At 40.0% G+C, this 17,045-nt stretch overlaps 1 long non-coding RNA gene across 2 annotated transcripts; it reads left to right on the top strand.

Annotated features, from left to right (window-relative positions):
* The first annotated feature begins 456 nt into the window (after positions 1–456).
* Positions 457–1,481, top strand: LOC148703129 (uncharacterized). 2 transcript variants are annotated; one of them, XR_015987876.2, is made up of 4 exons: positions 457–642; positions 736–845; positions 923–1,097; positions 1,245–1,481. It is a non-coding gene; the product is annotated as an uncharacterized LOC148703129 (long non-coding RNA). The 2 variants fall into 2 exon arrangements; XR_015987875.2 differs by having other exon boundaries at positions 460–845.
* Positions 1,482–17,045: the final 15,564 nt, after the last annotated feature.

Genomic DNA, 17,045 nt, shown 5'->3' with positions numbered 1-17,045 from the left:
TCTATATGATGGCTCTGCCTCATTTTCTTCCACTACAACAAAAGCAGTCTTTGCTGACATTTACATGCCGACACTATATAGAAGCGTCGGTAATTTTAGCTCTAACGCCAAAATTTACCAATACTTCTAAGTAACGTCGGCAGATAAGGAACTACAACGATGCTAATTAGCGACGTGCAAAGTACGACGCTTATTAACATTATCAAGAGCCGAATAGAGAAGAAAGGACTTAGACAATACTTAAAAGTGTCGTCGAAGTCTAAAGTGTGCCACGCTTGTAGGCCTAATCCTCTCCAATTTAATTCTCCCCTAATTGCAAACTAAGATGACGTTTTAGAAAACATCATCGGAGGCCAATCGCGCTCCCCCACCCCTCATAAATCCCTATTCGTGTCCGATCCCAACCTCCCCTTTCTCACCGATCCCAACCCCGTTCCCTCCCCCCCCCCCCCCCCCCCACCATCCAAAAAACAAAATCCCTAACCCCTCGGCAACCATCATCCCAATCCCCCTTCCTCCCCGATCCCAACCCCCCCTTCCGCCGCCGCCGCCATCTGAAAGTGGAATCCCTCTCTAATCGCTCTCAGCTCTCCCGTCGGTGGTCGGCCGGCCGGCTAGTCTCTCTCCTCGGCTGTTAACGAGGTCTGTTATCTCTCTCTCTCTCTTCCCCAAAACCCTCGCCATAGATCTCGTTTCGTAGCGCTTCTCTCAAGAAAACCACCACCACTCTCCCAGATCTCCGCCGTCGCCTTTGCGTTTTGAAGTGGAATCCCTCTCTAATCGCTCTCAGCTCTCCCGTTGGTGGTCGGCCGGCTGGCCAATCTCTCTCCTCGGCTGTTAACAAGGTTCGTTCTCTCTCTCTCTCTCTCTCTCTTCCCCAAAATCCTCACCATAGATCTCATTTCGTGGCGCTTCTCCGAAGAAAACCACCACCACTCTGTTCCCAGATCTCCGAAAGCATCCGCCAAAAGGTGAGCTTTTCCCTCTTAGTTTTCTCTGCCATCGTTTCATCTCTTCTCTGGCTACGGTGGAAGGAAGCGTGGAACCAGAGAGAAGGAAGAGGAGACCAGAGCCCGGCTACGGTGAAACGATCCGAGGTAGGCTTATCTGCCTCTCTTTTTCCCTTCTCTTCTCAGTTTCTCGATCTGGTATTGTAGATGATATTTAGGTTATCGATGGCTGATTTGTATGATTTAGGTTGGTATAGCACTGATCTGTTGATGGTTTGGGGTTTTGGGTTTCAGGAAGCCGCATTTTGGTTTGATTAGATGGACTGCAGCGTGGAAGATTGCAAAGAAGCTACTGCAGCCGAGTGCTTTCTGTATCATTTCTACTGTAATTTTTAATTTATAATTTATAAGTATACTTCCTGTGTTATTTCTATTGTAAAACAAAAATCACATAAATTATGCATATATTGTAATATATTGTAATTTGTAAAAAAAATCAATAAATAAGCATCTGTTCTTCTTTTTGTGTTATTTTTATTTATTTATTTATTTATTTTTGTTATCTATCTTGTGCTATTAGAAGAACCTGAATCAGAAGAAACTAGTAATAGAGAATGAAAATTGGATTTTTTTTACAATTAATTTTGTTAATCTCTCTCTAACGATGCTTATAAAGTCCTGTGCTATCCGGCTTTCTTATTATTTTTTTTTAAAAAAACTCTAATGACGCTTTAAAGCGTCGGCAAACTCCAAAACGGGCCAATACTCCAAAGCGTCGGTAAAAAAAATTTCCATCCCCACCCATACGATGCTTTTGGAAGCGTCGGCGTCAAAATTACCGACGCTTATAAGCATCGGTAGAGGCGTTAAAAAGCGTCGGAATAGTCTATTTTTTCTAGAGTGTCCATATCTGAATGATAGCTCTGCCTCATCTCCTCAATCTCTATATGATGGCTCTGCCTCATTTCCTTCATCGCTGCCTTCAGACTACAAATTTTTGCAGGGCTACTACTTTGTTTGACATCTTGGGTATATTTGCTCACTGCAAACAATTAAGTTGGGATAACTCCAACGCTATAACCTCTCACTCGAGAATAACTCTCTGAGCCTATTAATTCGGCGAATACCTGGGCTTCGATGCCGAATGATGATGACTCCCCGACATGATCTGAAATAAGGGATGTAGCCATGTCCTATATCTTCCAAAAAAAACAGTCACATATTATTGTTTGAAAAAAATGAAACTAATAAAAAATTATTGTACAAATCAAAGATGAATATATATAATTATTTCTCTCAACTCCTCCCAGACAAAGCTGCTATCTCGTGTGAGTCATCTTATAGAATCTACCTCACCAGGCTCTCTCCTATGCTCTTTCATCTACAACAAAAAATATATTGGCAAGCTATATATCATCCATGATACGTGATATATGATAGAAGACTTTCAAGAAGTTTCAAAGTGTTTCAAAGAAACTTACGAATTCATCTCTACGTCTCGCATAACTCTTCAAGCCTGATGTGTGAGGAACTGTCTGAGATGCTCGTGCAGCTCTACCAATGTCAGAATATGTCTGCCAAAAAAATAAACAATATAAAAAAATTTGATGTATATATTAATAATAAATATAATATAAGGTATTAAGAGAGTATATACAATTTGTCATTTCTTGAAAAATCAGTAGTGAACAAGCTCTACCAATGAAGGTATATTGCTTCCGCCTATTGTTTCATAAGAGAAAAACCTATTTTTCTTTTGGAACACAAACTTACAGCACTTCATATACTGCCTCTTCTAATCTTTGAAACTTTATTAATTGAAGGAGCTCTATTGAAATCACCACTTGTTCTAAAAGCTTAAGCTTATAGAATGAGGTAGATTTATTTATATATTTTATATTTTTTAACACTCCCCCTCATATGTGGGCCGGACTTTTTTTTTATGGGCGAGCCCAACATGGAAAATTTTTAATAATGGGGTTAAAGAGTGCGGAGACAGAGTTCGAACTCAGAATCTCTGCTCTGATACCATGTTGAAATCACCGCTTGTCCTAAAAGCCTCTTTCCGCGTATCGAATCCAAAAGCACTCTACAAATAGTCATCAGGCATGTTCATTTATTAGTTTTTTGTATTGCCATATTTTTGATTTGATTACCCATTATTGTACCTTTTAAGAACCATTATCTATTTGTCATTTGACCTATGAGAATGTAATCTCTATCACTTTTTTGATTCAAGGATCTCGAGACAGCAAAACGAGCAGGAAAGCTCATAACATGATTGTGCAGAACTAACGAACTGCGGATCAAATTAAGAGACGAGAAAAAAAAAACGAGTCAGTTGCAATGTTGCTACCCATGTCCGATAGATGGGACAGTTTCTTCTTATCCTATGATCTCCATCTGAAAAATATAATCTTGTCTTGTATAACTTCTTCCCGCCACTATCTACGTGATGTGGTGTTTGTCAACAAGTGGGCAAACATTTGTATGAAATTGTCTATAAACTGTCTGCTTCAGCAAGAAGACTATAGGCTTACTAAGAAAGCAAGCATTGAAAGACGAGCAACGTAAACTCGGAAATCGTCGTAGCCCTCTTGGACTCATTGGTGGGGGACTAACATGACTATGTTGATTATCAATTACCCCTCAATTAAGAAAAGATGTACGAAACTAATAGTTAAGACGGATAAATTCGATCCAGACTTTGAAAAGTAGTATAGAATATTGCTTCGACTTCTTCGATATCAGAAAAAATCAGACTTAGAGTTGGGACCCCCTTCCATATGGATCCTCGTGGATGTGGAAATCATACGTGTGTTAACCTCCTTATGTTCAGGAGAGGTCTTTTTTCTACCCGACGGGAGTCCTTATCAGATCCCAGGCAGATCTAAAGGAGAATCGGCCTGAAAGTTCTCTTAACGCCTTCTTTTTTCTTCTCATCGGAGTTCTTTCACAAAAACTTGCCATGATAAGGAAGACGGAGGGGAACAAGCGTACTTGGAGAGCGCAGTACATTTAAGAGTGAGCAGCGATATCTTTGGAGTATTTCCTTCCGTTATTTGTTACGTGCCCATGTCAACTTAGGGTGAGTCCACATCTTTTAGATATTTTACTCACCTAATTCCAATGCCATAAAGAGTTTTTAGAGAATGTGCATTTGTCATCCCTGTAACTTGACTCAAGTCAAGGAATGCTATTACCTGCCGCACGCACATAGGATAGGGTCCCACAAGCATGCAAGACGACAACCTGTTAATAATACAGTAAATCAGGCAGGATAATAATCAAAATTTTCCAATCCTTATGAAATTTTCAAGGCTCAATAACTCAAATTCTAAAGTATTCATGGTTTTCATATTCCGACCACTTAATCAACACAATTCACACATTGCTACATGGAGTAGTATTGAGAGGGTTCTACCAAAATTATAAAGGTTGGCCTGATGTAGCTAACTAGATCCTCGCTCTAGTCTCACAACCCATGGTTCAACTCTTACCTGTCCACTTTTAAGCCTCGGGCTTTGTAAAAACAAAGCAATCAAAAGAATGAGTTAATAGCCCAGTAAGTAAGCAGAATATAATCAAAATGGATCAAGCAAACATGATGCAAATAACGTGTTTAGCAAGACAATATTTTGTGATCAAAGTCATATACATAACTCCAATATACCGGAATATATACATTTTTTTTCTCTAAATCAATAACTTACATATAATCCAAATAGCATTTTGAAACGGATATCAAAACAAGGTTATTTTACAAAAGTTTCGATGAATATCTTCTAGTCACATACTTCCATAGGTACTTTTATCAACTTATCAGTCTATATAACTATGGTTATATATAATCCCTATGACAAGGCTCATAGTATTGCACTTAACCCTCGTGGAGCAGGTATATAGTATTGCACTTAATTCTACGGAGTAGGTCGATAGTGTTATATTTAATCCTTGTGGAGTAAATCTATAGTAATCAAGTTCTGAAACAATTAATGCTATAGCCAACATACAACCTTAGTATGGCAGGATTGAAAAAATAGTCAGACTAAGAGTTCACTCAATATACATAAATCAAAATTTATGTAGTCAACATTGTCATACATGCTTTCTCAATATATAATTTGGATCAACATGTTAAAATCCTAATTAACAGATAATTATCAAAATTCAATAAATGATATTCCAACATGACTTTCCATATCAATTCATTTAAGAACATCAATATTGACGCAGAATGGAGAAGGGGTTGGGATGTGGTGCGGCTTAGGTTGTACAGCAGAAATCTCTCACTCTAATTCCCTCGTGTGATAGCTTGGGTTTGTGTTAATAGGACGTGGTAAGGAATGATTCAAGGCCTACGCTTGAGGTCTGAAACCTAAGGAGATTTATGATGAATGATGGATTGAAACAATAATAATAAAAATGCTGCGAGTTGAAAGTAATAGAGATAACTATGGGCTGAATATAAGAGTCTCACCTATACCCAAAACCTAAGAAGTTTTCCTGGCATCTCACCAAGAAAGAAGAAGAGCCTTTGGAGTCTCACCAAAGGAGGAAAAAGAAGCCTCACGCCTCTCAACATCAAGAATAACTGAAAATCAAATTAATTCTGCCTTTATTCTTCAACGTCCACCCTTTAAGTAGATGGGACATTGGAACAAAATAAAAAATTAATCTTATGACAAAACTCAGATTAGGACTCATGACTAAACTTAAATACTAAGGGCTAAAGGACTCCTAACCAAAGTAGGATTTGACCAAGTCAAGGGACCAAGTAAGACTCCTAATCAAAGTAGGACTTTGACTAGTCAATCCCATAAACATCTTCATGCCTAAGACTCTTCATGCCATGAAATCCTAATGAGAATAGGACTTCTCTTATGTGGATGGACACCTCATCACGTCATCAATTGGGTCCACACAAAGTGACCTGGGTTGACTCAACTACAATGCAATTACATGGACTCAATCTAACAAATACAATTCAACAATTACAAACCAAAACAAGAACTCAAATAAACTCAAAATAAAAGGACTCAATGTAACCTAATAGACCAAATTAAAATAGACTCAATCCAATGTAATTAAATGCTGGAAATCATGAACTCAATGTGTTTTCGAGCACACCCAAGCAAGGATCCAAACTCGACGTACGTCCATCATGACTCGGGCTCGTGCTCCTGCATCAAATATACAGATTTGGAAATTCATTTAATTGGAATAATTCTATCAAGACCTCATGACTATCAAAATGCATGGATATAATCTATATTCATAAGGTCACCAATACGCTAAATCCATGCTTGATCCAATTTTAAAGGTACACAAAACAAATATTAAAATTTCCAAAGTATTTAATGATAATTAATGTAAGACATACTTCCTGAATTATGTACATTATTTAAAATTTTCATTGATTATGTAGAGGTTACTTACTTTTTTGCACTAACCAAATATCTTGCAAAATCATGCAGACTTCAAAATCAACCTAAAACAAAGTAATTGAGACTTAGATGCTAGCTTCTGTCTACCCACCTCTTCATACATAATTAATTCTAGATATTTTGCACTCTTGAGTCTTTTCCATTACTACTTAATCCAATGAAACTTTTGTTCCTCCCTCTAGAAATATCCTAAATTACCAAATTTTAGGTTCTTTAGGTTAACCCATGCCACTTCTAATATACTATATTTTGGGAGCTAATTCATGTCTATGTAGTGCAATAATTAATCCAAGTCAGGATTCCATAATCTTCCCTATTTTATCGAGAGCTAGTAGTATAATGGTCACTCATACTTCTTTTATGGAATAAGACTTGAAACTTTTTAGATATCATGAAAACATTATTAGTAAAATATCACCAAAAATCATACCAAAACATCAAGTATATGCAAGGTTCTAATCAAATACAAGATCAATATTCAGTTCTGCCATCCCTACAAGTCAGGCCATTTCAATGATTTATTTGACCTAGCTAACAACCTTCAAAAGTCTCAAACTTTGTAGGTCTATTAATCCATGACTTAACAACTTCTAATTAAAATTTCATATTGAAACACTATTGCAACAAGTAGGGAGAATAATGAAACAAGAAGAAAAAAGAGAAAAGAACAAAAAAGAACATGAGTACACAGAGTACACAATATGTATGTTGTTCATTCTATTGACCAACGTCTACAAATCGAGACAATACAAAAGCTTCATTATAAAGAACTGAAGACTACAGAGAACAAGATTACCTTCCTTCCAAATTTTAGCCTCCAATACTACCGATCTTTAGGGCACTTAATTGCTCTCTTACCTTTACATTATAAGGGATATATGTAATAGTGTAAACCAATTTAGACTCGAATTAGTATTCCTACAATAATCAAGTTAGACTAATATATAACTAGTGTTTTAAGTCATTGTGAGCTTCAACTAGTATCCTAAGTTGACCTTTTAGAATTGATGTGGACTTGAACATTTAGAACTTTCAAACTTAGGACATACTTAGCAAATACTCACCCGATTATGAGTTAAAATTTTTAGATTGCGACATGTCAAAATCTATCGATCCTATGACTACCATCAAATTACACAATATTTGATGAGAGCACAAAAGTGCAATCGTCATACCATCTTAATTAGTATTATAGCTAATCATTAATAATAAAATAAACTAATTAACGTTGTATTTGTACTTGAGTGCAAGTAATCCAAGAAACCAATTAACATTGGGTTTGAGCCCAATGCCTGACAGCCCGAGCTCAAGTCAAGCCAGCGTCTTCACGTGATGGAGCTCAGCCCGCGATGCAGCCAACTTTCCAGAATCACCTTCCATCCACGCACTCGTTCCATGCATGTGGCTTCCAGATGCAACATCCCAAGCCATCCGTGAGGAGTTTTTCCAACACAACGGATCCCTTCATCCCATCTCAGCACCAACTTGATCGTGCCAGCCGCATGCTAGCTTCCGTGCTAGGCCGTCCGCGTCTTCAGCGCAATCCACCCGTCCGTCTATTCCGCGTCAAAGCAGGCTCATTTACTTCTCCGTTTCAACATCCCAACCGTCCGCATCTCCTCCCTTTCTGAGTGATCTCTGCGTCCTTGGCCCCACGATGCAACCAGATCTCTTCCATCATCAACATTCTTCAGCCTTCAATCCCAACGTGCTCCCAGAATTTTTCAGCGTCCGAGCCGCATCAAAATCCTAGCTTCCTTCCCCATCGCGTGAGCCCAAGCATTCAAGTCCAGCCGATCCGTGTGATCATGGAAGACCCCAGCTCCATTCCAGACCAGCTCCAGCGCCCGGATCCACGTTCTCCTCCTCTTCCAAAGCTTCCGGATTTCCTCTGTTTCTTGCCATCAAGAGCCACCTCATAGCTGCCATTCCGGATTTCACGCAAGCGAAGATCCCCAGCATCAATCTGCCCGTCTCAGCCTCCCATCTCATCTTCTTCAGTCCGCACGTCAACCTCCCGAAATCCAAGCGGCCACCATCCGGATTCCGCACTCGTCCGCCCTCTCCTTCCTCGCGTCTGCCCTCTTCACACTCCCAGCCGTGATGCAAGCCGTGATCCAGCCATTTCCTTCCGTCCGTGTTTCAGCATCCTCCATGATCGGCTGCCCGTGATTCTTCCCCCAGATCCGTGACGCATCCAGATCAAATCCCAGCTTCCTGCGATCCAGCCTCCACCACGTCCGTGATCAATTTCCTCCTCGGATCCACGCCAGCCTCCTCCGCATCCAAGCACCTGCGGCGCTCTTCATCCAGATCCACCTCCGAGATCCTGCGCCCGTTTCTCCTCCTCTCCATGAGCAATCAAGGGCTTCAAGGCTCGGGCGATCTATAAGAAGGGGAGGACGAGAAGAGGAGAAGAGGAGCTCTCGGTTGGGGCCAAGATACAGAGGAGGTGGTCGGCTGGTTCATAGAAAAAAAATAGGGAAACCTCTGTTTTCCAAGAAGAAGGAAAAAGAAAAAAGAAGAGTATTTTATTTTATTTGTTTTGGGAGTTCCACCGAGGGGGAGCATGCTTTGTTTTCTTTTCTTATTTTCTTGTTATTTGCAGAAGAAAAGAAGAGGGAGTTTCTTGTTATTTCTTGCTTTCTTTGCAGAAGAAAAGAAGCATTAGGCTTCCAATCTTCCTTTTTATTTTTGTAATTAGTTTTCTTTTTATGAAATCAAGCAATTTTCTTTCATACAATCCATGTTCTAGGTTCAGTTTAATTTCCTCTTTTTATGCAATCTTTTAATTTTCTTTTATGCAATTTATGTTCCACGCTTCAATCTTCTTAGTTTCATCCATTTTAATTTATGTCAAAGCTCTTCTTTGATTAATTAAATATATAAATGCTTTTCGAATCTAAGTACCTGTCTTTCAGTTAATTTCAATTAGAAAATATTCTCTGGTAGACCAGAGAATAATTCAACATCTTCGACGTAATGCTTTTCTTTTGTTATTCAAAAATCGATTTTGAATCCGAGTGAATGTTTTAATTTTTATGCAACTCCAATCGCCTCCCTGTGGATCGATCTCTTAAGACCACTATTCTTCGAGAAGAAAAGGTAAGAGTATAATTAAATTAAACTTTATTTATCGGTTCTAATAACGATCTGTTTAGCGTATTTTTAGGTAAACAGGAATCGGACAACAATATTCTCTTTCCCCTAGTTCATTACTACCCCATCTTTTTGAAATTTCAGAAATTACATTACATCTTGCCCTAAACCTTTCAAGATTTAGTCCTATGATCTCAAAAATTGGATTTTAAGAAATGATTTGGGTCTTACCATCATTGTTGGCTTTAGTAGGCTGACGCTTCCCTCATCTTCTTCTCCTCCAAAGCACTAGCCTCACTGTTCTTCCTCTGGCATTCTTCTTGGTCCACAAGTGGAGAAAGAGGTGAGAGATGAGAGGCTATGGCGGTGGGAAGAGGAGAACGAGATGGGAGAGGGATAGGCACCTTTTTCCTTTCTCTTCTTAACAGGGAGGGGAAGAGGAAGCATGCGAGGTGGGAAAAAGAGGGATGAGTATGGCTGAGGGGGAGCTCTCAGGTGTGCTTGAGAAGAAGAACAAGCTCCCCACCCTCCCTTCTTCTCTCATTCGTGGGACTGCCTAGGGTGGTGTCTGCTCTAGGATGGGCCATGGATCTGCCTAAGGCAGTGCCTATACGTGGTGTAGCCTGAGTCCTAGTCCGGTCCATCTAGACTCATCTGCCTGCTCTAATTAGTCGTACCTTTTCCTTAGTCTGCTGAACAATCTTAGATCCCAACATTTTCCTTTCATCCATATCATCCTAATAAATAGAAGATCTACATTTCTTACCATACAATGCTTCATAAGGGGTCATCTGAATACTAGCTTGATAACAACTACTATAAGCAAATTTCACTAAGGTAGATATTCCTGCCAAGAGCCTTCTAGATCAATAATACATTCACTCAACATATCTTCTAAGATCTAAATAATTCTTTCTGATTGGCTATCTGTTTTAGGGTGAAAGGCCTTGTTAAAGTTTAATTAGTCTTCAATACCTTATGCAAACTCTTCCAAAATCAAGATATAAATCTAGTATATCTATATAATATGGTTACCGGGACTCCATGCAATTTGACAATCTCCTTAATGTATAGACTCGCTAATTTCTCGAGTGAATGGCCAACTTTCAAAGCCAGAAAGTGAGTCAATTTCGTCCATCGGTCTACTATCACCCAAATTGCATCATTACCATTAGGGGTTTTGGGTAACATGTCACTGCTGAGTTACGCTCCGTTCGATGCGATGTTCGCAGCGGAATTCGAACGGGACGTCGTTCATCGCATGAACGCGCCTCGGATCGTAGAATTCAAAAATTTTTCTGGATCCAAATTCAGAAGATCTTTGAATTCATTAGGGAGGGAAGATTAGGATCTGAGGAAGGTTGATTAAGATTCATAAAACTGAAACTAAAATCAGAAGAAATTAATTTGAAGATCTCATCTTCAAAAATTCTGCAGGTGAAGAACACTGCAGCTTGATGATCTATCTAGGTTCCTGTTTTGAGCCTTATAATTGTCTGGCTTCTATCGGTATCTACACGGGGATCTAATCATCTGAGATAGGGTCTTACCGGAGTGCTAGCTCCTTGTAAAGACCTCTCATGACTATTATATAGATTAGAAGATAAAAATCTGCAACATACCTCCTTAAAGAAGAACCCTTTCTTCTTCAACCTTGCTTGCGATGGAGGAAGAGGAAGGAGGAACCTTGCATGTGGATCTTCCTTGCCTTGCTACCGTGGAAGAAGAGGAGGATGAAGACCCCTTGCTGCCGTGGAGAAGGAGGAAGAAAGAAGAGGAGGCGTGGAGAGGAAGAGGAGAGAATTTTTTTCATAACTTCTCCCTTGCTACCCTTTTATAGATTGGGTTTAGAGCTCCTCCTAATATTATTAGGAGTATGGGACTATAACCCACCCTTGGATTAATGCCAAGTGTCCAATTCTTGTACTCATAGATGCATGACATGTGTCTATTTAATCAATTGATTAATTTTCTAATCACATTAGGATTTCTAATCTCATTAGGAGAATTAATTGATTTGGGAGCATGCATCCTACGACGCCATGTGGACTTTAAAGCCCGCATAGTGTGAACATGACTTAAGTCATATTCATCCTACGACGACATGTGGTCTTTAAAATCCGTACAAACCTTGGTTTAATCAAATTGACCCAATCATAAACCTAAATCAATTTGGGTCGAACCCAATTTGATTTGGCTTATTAAATCAGCCCAATTGCAATCCAATTGCAATCAATTCCACTTAATTCTTCTTCCATTAACTCACTAACACTTAGTGGATTAATTCAATCACCAATCATATTGATAATTGACTTCAATTGAGATTCTAAATCACAATTATGATAGTCTGATTAATTAAATCTTCTATGTGTGTGACCCCGTAGGTTCTATTCTGACTGGTAGTGAGACATATTGAGATCTCCATCTCAATATCACTGAAACTCCTTTCAGTGGACTGAAACGATTTCAGTTCTACTCTTAGGGTTCACTGATCAACAAGTGAATGTCTTCAAGTCTCACAATCCACTAGTGACACCTAGCAGTATGTGGTGGCAACCCAACAGAATGGAATATCTGAACCTCTTGGTGCAGTTAGCGTATGATACAGTCCCTCTATTATGGATCTCGACGTGACGGAGGTTATGGATATCTCGTCAAACCCCATCGTCTGTCATATGTCAAATTTATACGACTTCCAGTTTGAGATATGGAAAACACTTTTTCCAAAATACCTGGCCAGGAATTTATCGAACTCAGTCTCATAAATCACATAGGATCACTCCTAATCAATCAAGGTCGATAGATCCCATCTAGATGCAATCCTATTCCAAAATGAACCTACTGCAGCCAATTCGTACTACAAGGACCCGAATGACTAGGGCCCAAGTTTACATACTTGTCAAACTACAGCAACCTCACAGTGAATAGCTGAGGCATCGCAGGTCAAAGGACCAGTCATACAACTGCAGCATAAGTAGTCACTGACGAGTGGATAGACATCCATATGACTACTATCTTTGGTCACGCTCAGTACCTTGTTCTCTAACAAGTACTTGCATAATCACTCCAGTGTTTCTACACTGTGGACTCGAGACTTGTCCATCTGACTAAGTGATCTGTGCACTCATTGTTAGATGTATGCCCTAGAAGCCAATTTTGGCTGACACATTATTAATTCTAGGACATAATTTGTACTTGACTTTATTATTATTGAATAAATGAAAGGCATCTTTTTCATTCATATTATTATTGTGTCTATGAATCGTCCAAAGAATTAATAAGATGATGATGCATATTCTTAAGAGTTGAGAATTTGAGCTATGTATCATTAGTGATTAATTTCTGAACGCTCCTGATCGATGGATCATCACGAGGACGGTGATCGATCCGATGAGATCAGTGCACAGATTACTTTCCTTATGGATGGACGAGACTCGAGTCCACAGTGTGGCGACACTGAAGTAATAGTGCAGGTGCTTGTTAAGAACAAGGGTACTGAGCGTGACCAATACAAGAAGTCACTTGGATGTCTATCCACTCGTCAGTGACTTGCTTGATGTTGCAGTAGTGTGACTGGTTCTTTGACCTGCGGTGCTTCGGCTACTCACAGTTGTAGTTTGACTGCACACATACATGGTCTCTAGCCATATGGGTCCATGCAGTGTAGATTGGCTGCAGTAAGTTCACTGTAGGAGTAGGGTATGCACCTATAAGGAATCTATCGATCTTGATAGATAAGGAGAGATCCTATGTGATTTATAAGACTGAGTTCGTAAGACCTCGGCCGGGGCAGTATGCACAGTGGAGAAAGAGTTTTCCACTCTCGAACTCAAGTCGAATGAATCTTCACATATGACAGATGATGGGGTTTGACGAGTTGTCCATGACCTCCGTCCTGTAGGGATCCACGATAGTAGGACTGTATCACATGATAACTGCACCTAGAGGTTCATCATTCTATTCTACTAGGTAGCCACTACATGCTGCTAGGTGTCACTGGTGGATGGTGGGACTCACAGGGATTATCTCGATGATCGATAAACCCTAATGAGTAGAGTTGGAATCGTTCCAATCCATTGAAAGGAGTTTTCAATGATATTATGATAGAGATCATAATATATCTCACTACCAGTTAGAGAACCTATGGGGTCACACACACTAGAAGTATTGACCGATCCGATGGTTGAAAAGTGATTATGAATCACGAGTAATCAATTCGATTGATAAGAAGTTGAAGAAGGAATGGGAATTGATTAATTGGACTTAAAATACAAATCCTACTTGAAGTAGGATTCCTAGAGTTCTAATTGGATTAGGACTGGGAATCCTATTTGGAGTAGGACTGGGATTCCTACTTGGAGTAGGATTCCTACAATCCTAATTAGATTAGGATTTTGAATTCATTTTTGGATTCCTACTTAGAATAGGATTCCTAGAAATCCTAATTGGATTAGGACTTCGGATTCAAATAGAGTCCTAATTGGATTAGGACTAAAATTAAATATGTCCTAATTTGGATTAGGGTTTCTTAAGTCACAATTAATTATTAATCTAATGAATCAATAAGACTCCTAATTGGATTAGGATTGAAGAGTTCAATTGAGTCAAAATTGATTGAAGTTCTAATTGGATTAGGACTTACCTAGATTGGATCCAAATTGGTTCACCCATGGGCTAAGCCTAATTGGATTAGGGCTTGACCACATTAGGGCATTCCAAACCCTACTTAATGTGGATTAGGGTTTACCATGAGGAAGGGGATATGCCCCTCCCTTTCCCATGTGGAGAAGGGTGAAGAGAGGGGGCCGGCGCCCCGTCTTTGGAAGCTAGTCTAGGGCTCCTAATTTGTAGGAGCCCTAGATGGCTATAAAAGGGGAAGCAAAGGGGGCCGGCGCCCTAGCATAGAAGAAGTCCTCTTCCTCCTAGCCGTGAGCCCCCTCTCCTCCTCTTGGTTCAGCCGCAAGCAAAGAGGAAGAAAAGTCCAAGAGTTGGCGTCCTCCTCCCCTTCCCTTCCTTCATCCAACGCAAGGAAGAAAAGAGGGCTGCGTGGGGATTCTTCTTCTTCCTCTTCTTCATCCTTCTTCTTCCTCCTCTCAAGCACAATCAAGGGTTGATTGAAAGAGAGGAGATCAGCCATCAAAAGAAGTCTTTGCAAGGGAGCTAGCACCCCGGGAAGACAAGAAAGCTTTGATCGGTCCTCTGCTTCGTGTGGATACCCGTAGAGGCCGGACGTTTGAACGGCTTCAAACGAACCTTCATCCTAAAACTACGAACTTCAGTTTGCGGTGATCATCTACCCGCACAAGGTGAAGATCTGATCTTCTAATGTTTTTAAAAGTTTTTTAATTCTTGCCTAACTACGAACGGTTCATGAAACAACGTTCATGCGATGAACGTCGATCTCGCTTATGCCGATTCCGCTGCCATCTGAATTTTTTTGAAATATCAGCGGCATGGGCGGGTTCCCAACACTCATCTCAGCGGATCGATCACCGTCCCTCGTGATGGATCCATCGATCAGGAGCATTTAGAAATTAATCCCTAATGACACATGCCTCAAATTCTCAACTCCTTGAAATTATGTGTCATCATCTATTAATTTCTTGGACGATTCATGGACACATACAGACATGAATGAAAAATAAATTGCCCAATTTTATTTATTAATAAGTGTTAAATTACAAATTTATGCTTCAGATTATAAATATGCGTCAGCCACGTTAGCTTCTAAGGCATACTTCTAACAATCTCCCACTTGCACTAATGCCAATCAGACATATATTTAAGTCCCATTTTTTCAAAATAGACTTCTAATTTCTTCTGACTCAGCTGCTTAGTGAATGAGTCCGCCACGTTATCAGTGGAGTCTACTCTTTGCACCTCTATATATTTTTTTTCGAGGTAGTCGTGAATTAGATGAAATCGCTGCTCTATGTGCTTGGACTTCTGGTGGGACCTCAGCTCCTTAGCCAGTGCTATGGCGCCGTTGTTGTCGCAGAAAAGGGTTATGGCGTCTGATGACATGACTCCTAGCTCTTCGACAAACTTCTTGTACCAGAACGCTTCCTTTGCAGCATCCAATGCAGCAATGTACTCTGCTTCCATGGTAGAATCTACAATAATCGATTGCTTGAAACTCTTTCAATTTACTGATCCTCCATTGCATAAGAATACATATCCTGATATAGACTTTCTATCATCAGGGTCAGTCATGAAGTCTGAATCAGTATATCCTTCTACCTTTAACTCTGTGCCTCCCCCAAAGACCAAAAACAGATCCTTAGTCTTTCTCAAGTACTTAAGGATATTTTTCACAGCTATCCAGTGCTCCTCATCTGGATTTGATCGATATCTGCTCGTGACACTCACAACATGTGCTATATCAGGTCGAGTACATAGCATGGCATACATGAGGCTCCCTATTGCCGATGCATAAAGTATCCTACTCATGCGCTGAATCCCTTTAGATGTTTTGGGGCACATCTTTTTGGAGAGATTTATCCCATGCCTTAGGGGTAACAATCCCCTCTTAGAGTTTTCCAGGCTGAACCTCTTCAACACTTCCTCTATGTACATTTTTTGTGATAGGCCAAGCATCCTCCTAGATCTATCTCTATAGACCTTAATCCCCAAAATATAAGATGCTTCACCTAGATCTTTCATGGAGAACTTCTTAGACAGCCATAACTTGACCAATGTGAGCATGGGAATATCATTTCCAATTAGGAGTATATCATCCACGTACAATACGAGGAATACTGTAGCCCTCCTACTGATCTTTTTGTACACACATGGTTTCTCTTCGTTCCTAATGAAATCAAACGATTTGATCACATCATCGAAACGAGTGTTCCAACTTCGAGATGCTTACTTTAGTCCATAAATGGATCTTTGCAGCTTGCAGACCTTGTAATAACCATCACTGGAAGTGAGACCCTGAGGCTGTTCCATATAGATATCTTCCTCAAGATATCCATTAAGAAAAGCAGTTTTCACATCCATCTGCCATATCTCATAATCATGATAAGCTGCAATGGCAAGCAACATTCGAATGGACTTCAGCATGGCTACCGGTGAAAAGGTATCTTGATAGTCAATGCCTTCGCGCTGACTCTAATCTTTTGCCACCAACCTTGCCTTATAGGTCTCTACCTTGCCATCCGAACCTATTTTTCTTTTGTAGATCCATTTACACCCAATAGGTATTATACCTTCAGGCGGATCTACTAAGGTCCATACTTGGTTGGAATTCATGGAGTCTATTTCTGACTTCATCGCATCCATCCATTTTTCGGAGTCGATGTCTAACATCGCTTCGTTGTAGGTCTTGGGATCATTACTATGATCTCTTTCTCCCATAAGGAACTCTTCCTCTATTTCCTCTGTAAGCATACTTAAGTATCTTTCATGAGGATGGGAGATCCTACTGGATCTACGAAGTGGACGAGGTTCTTCATGTATTGGCTCAATGTGAATAGGTTCACTAGGCTCAATTGCTCGTTGCTCTTCAGAGACTTTCTCTTCAAGCTCAATTTTTCTTCCACTGCCT

The sequence above is a fragment of the Phoenix dactylifera genome, chromosome 6 (genome assembly GCF_051530095.1).
Source record: "Phoenix dactylifera cultivar Ajwa chromosome 6, Ajwa_hap1_PhDact_Kaust_v1.1, whole genome shotgun sequence".
In the NCBI taxonomy this organism is placed as follows: Eukaryota; Viridiplantae; Streptophyta; class Magnoliopsida; order Arecales; family Arecaceae; genus Phoenix; species Phoenix dactylifera.
This window is presented reverse-complemented; position numbering and strand designations above follow the sequence as displayed.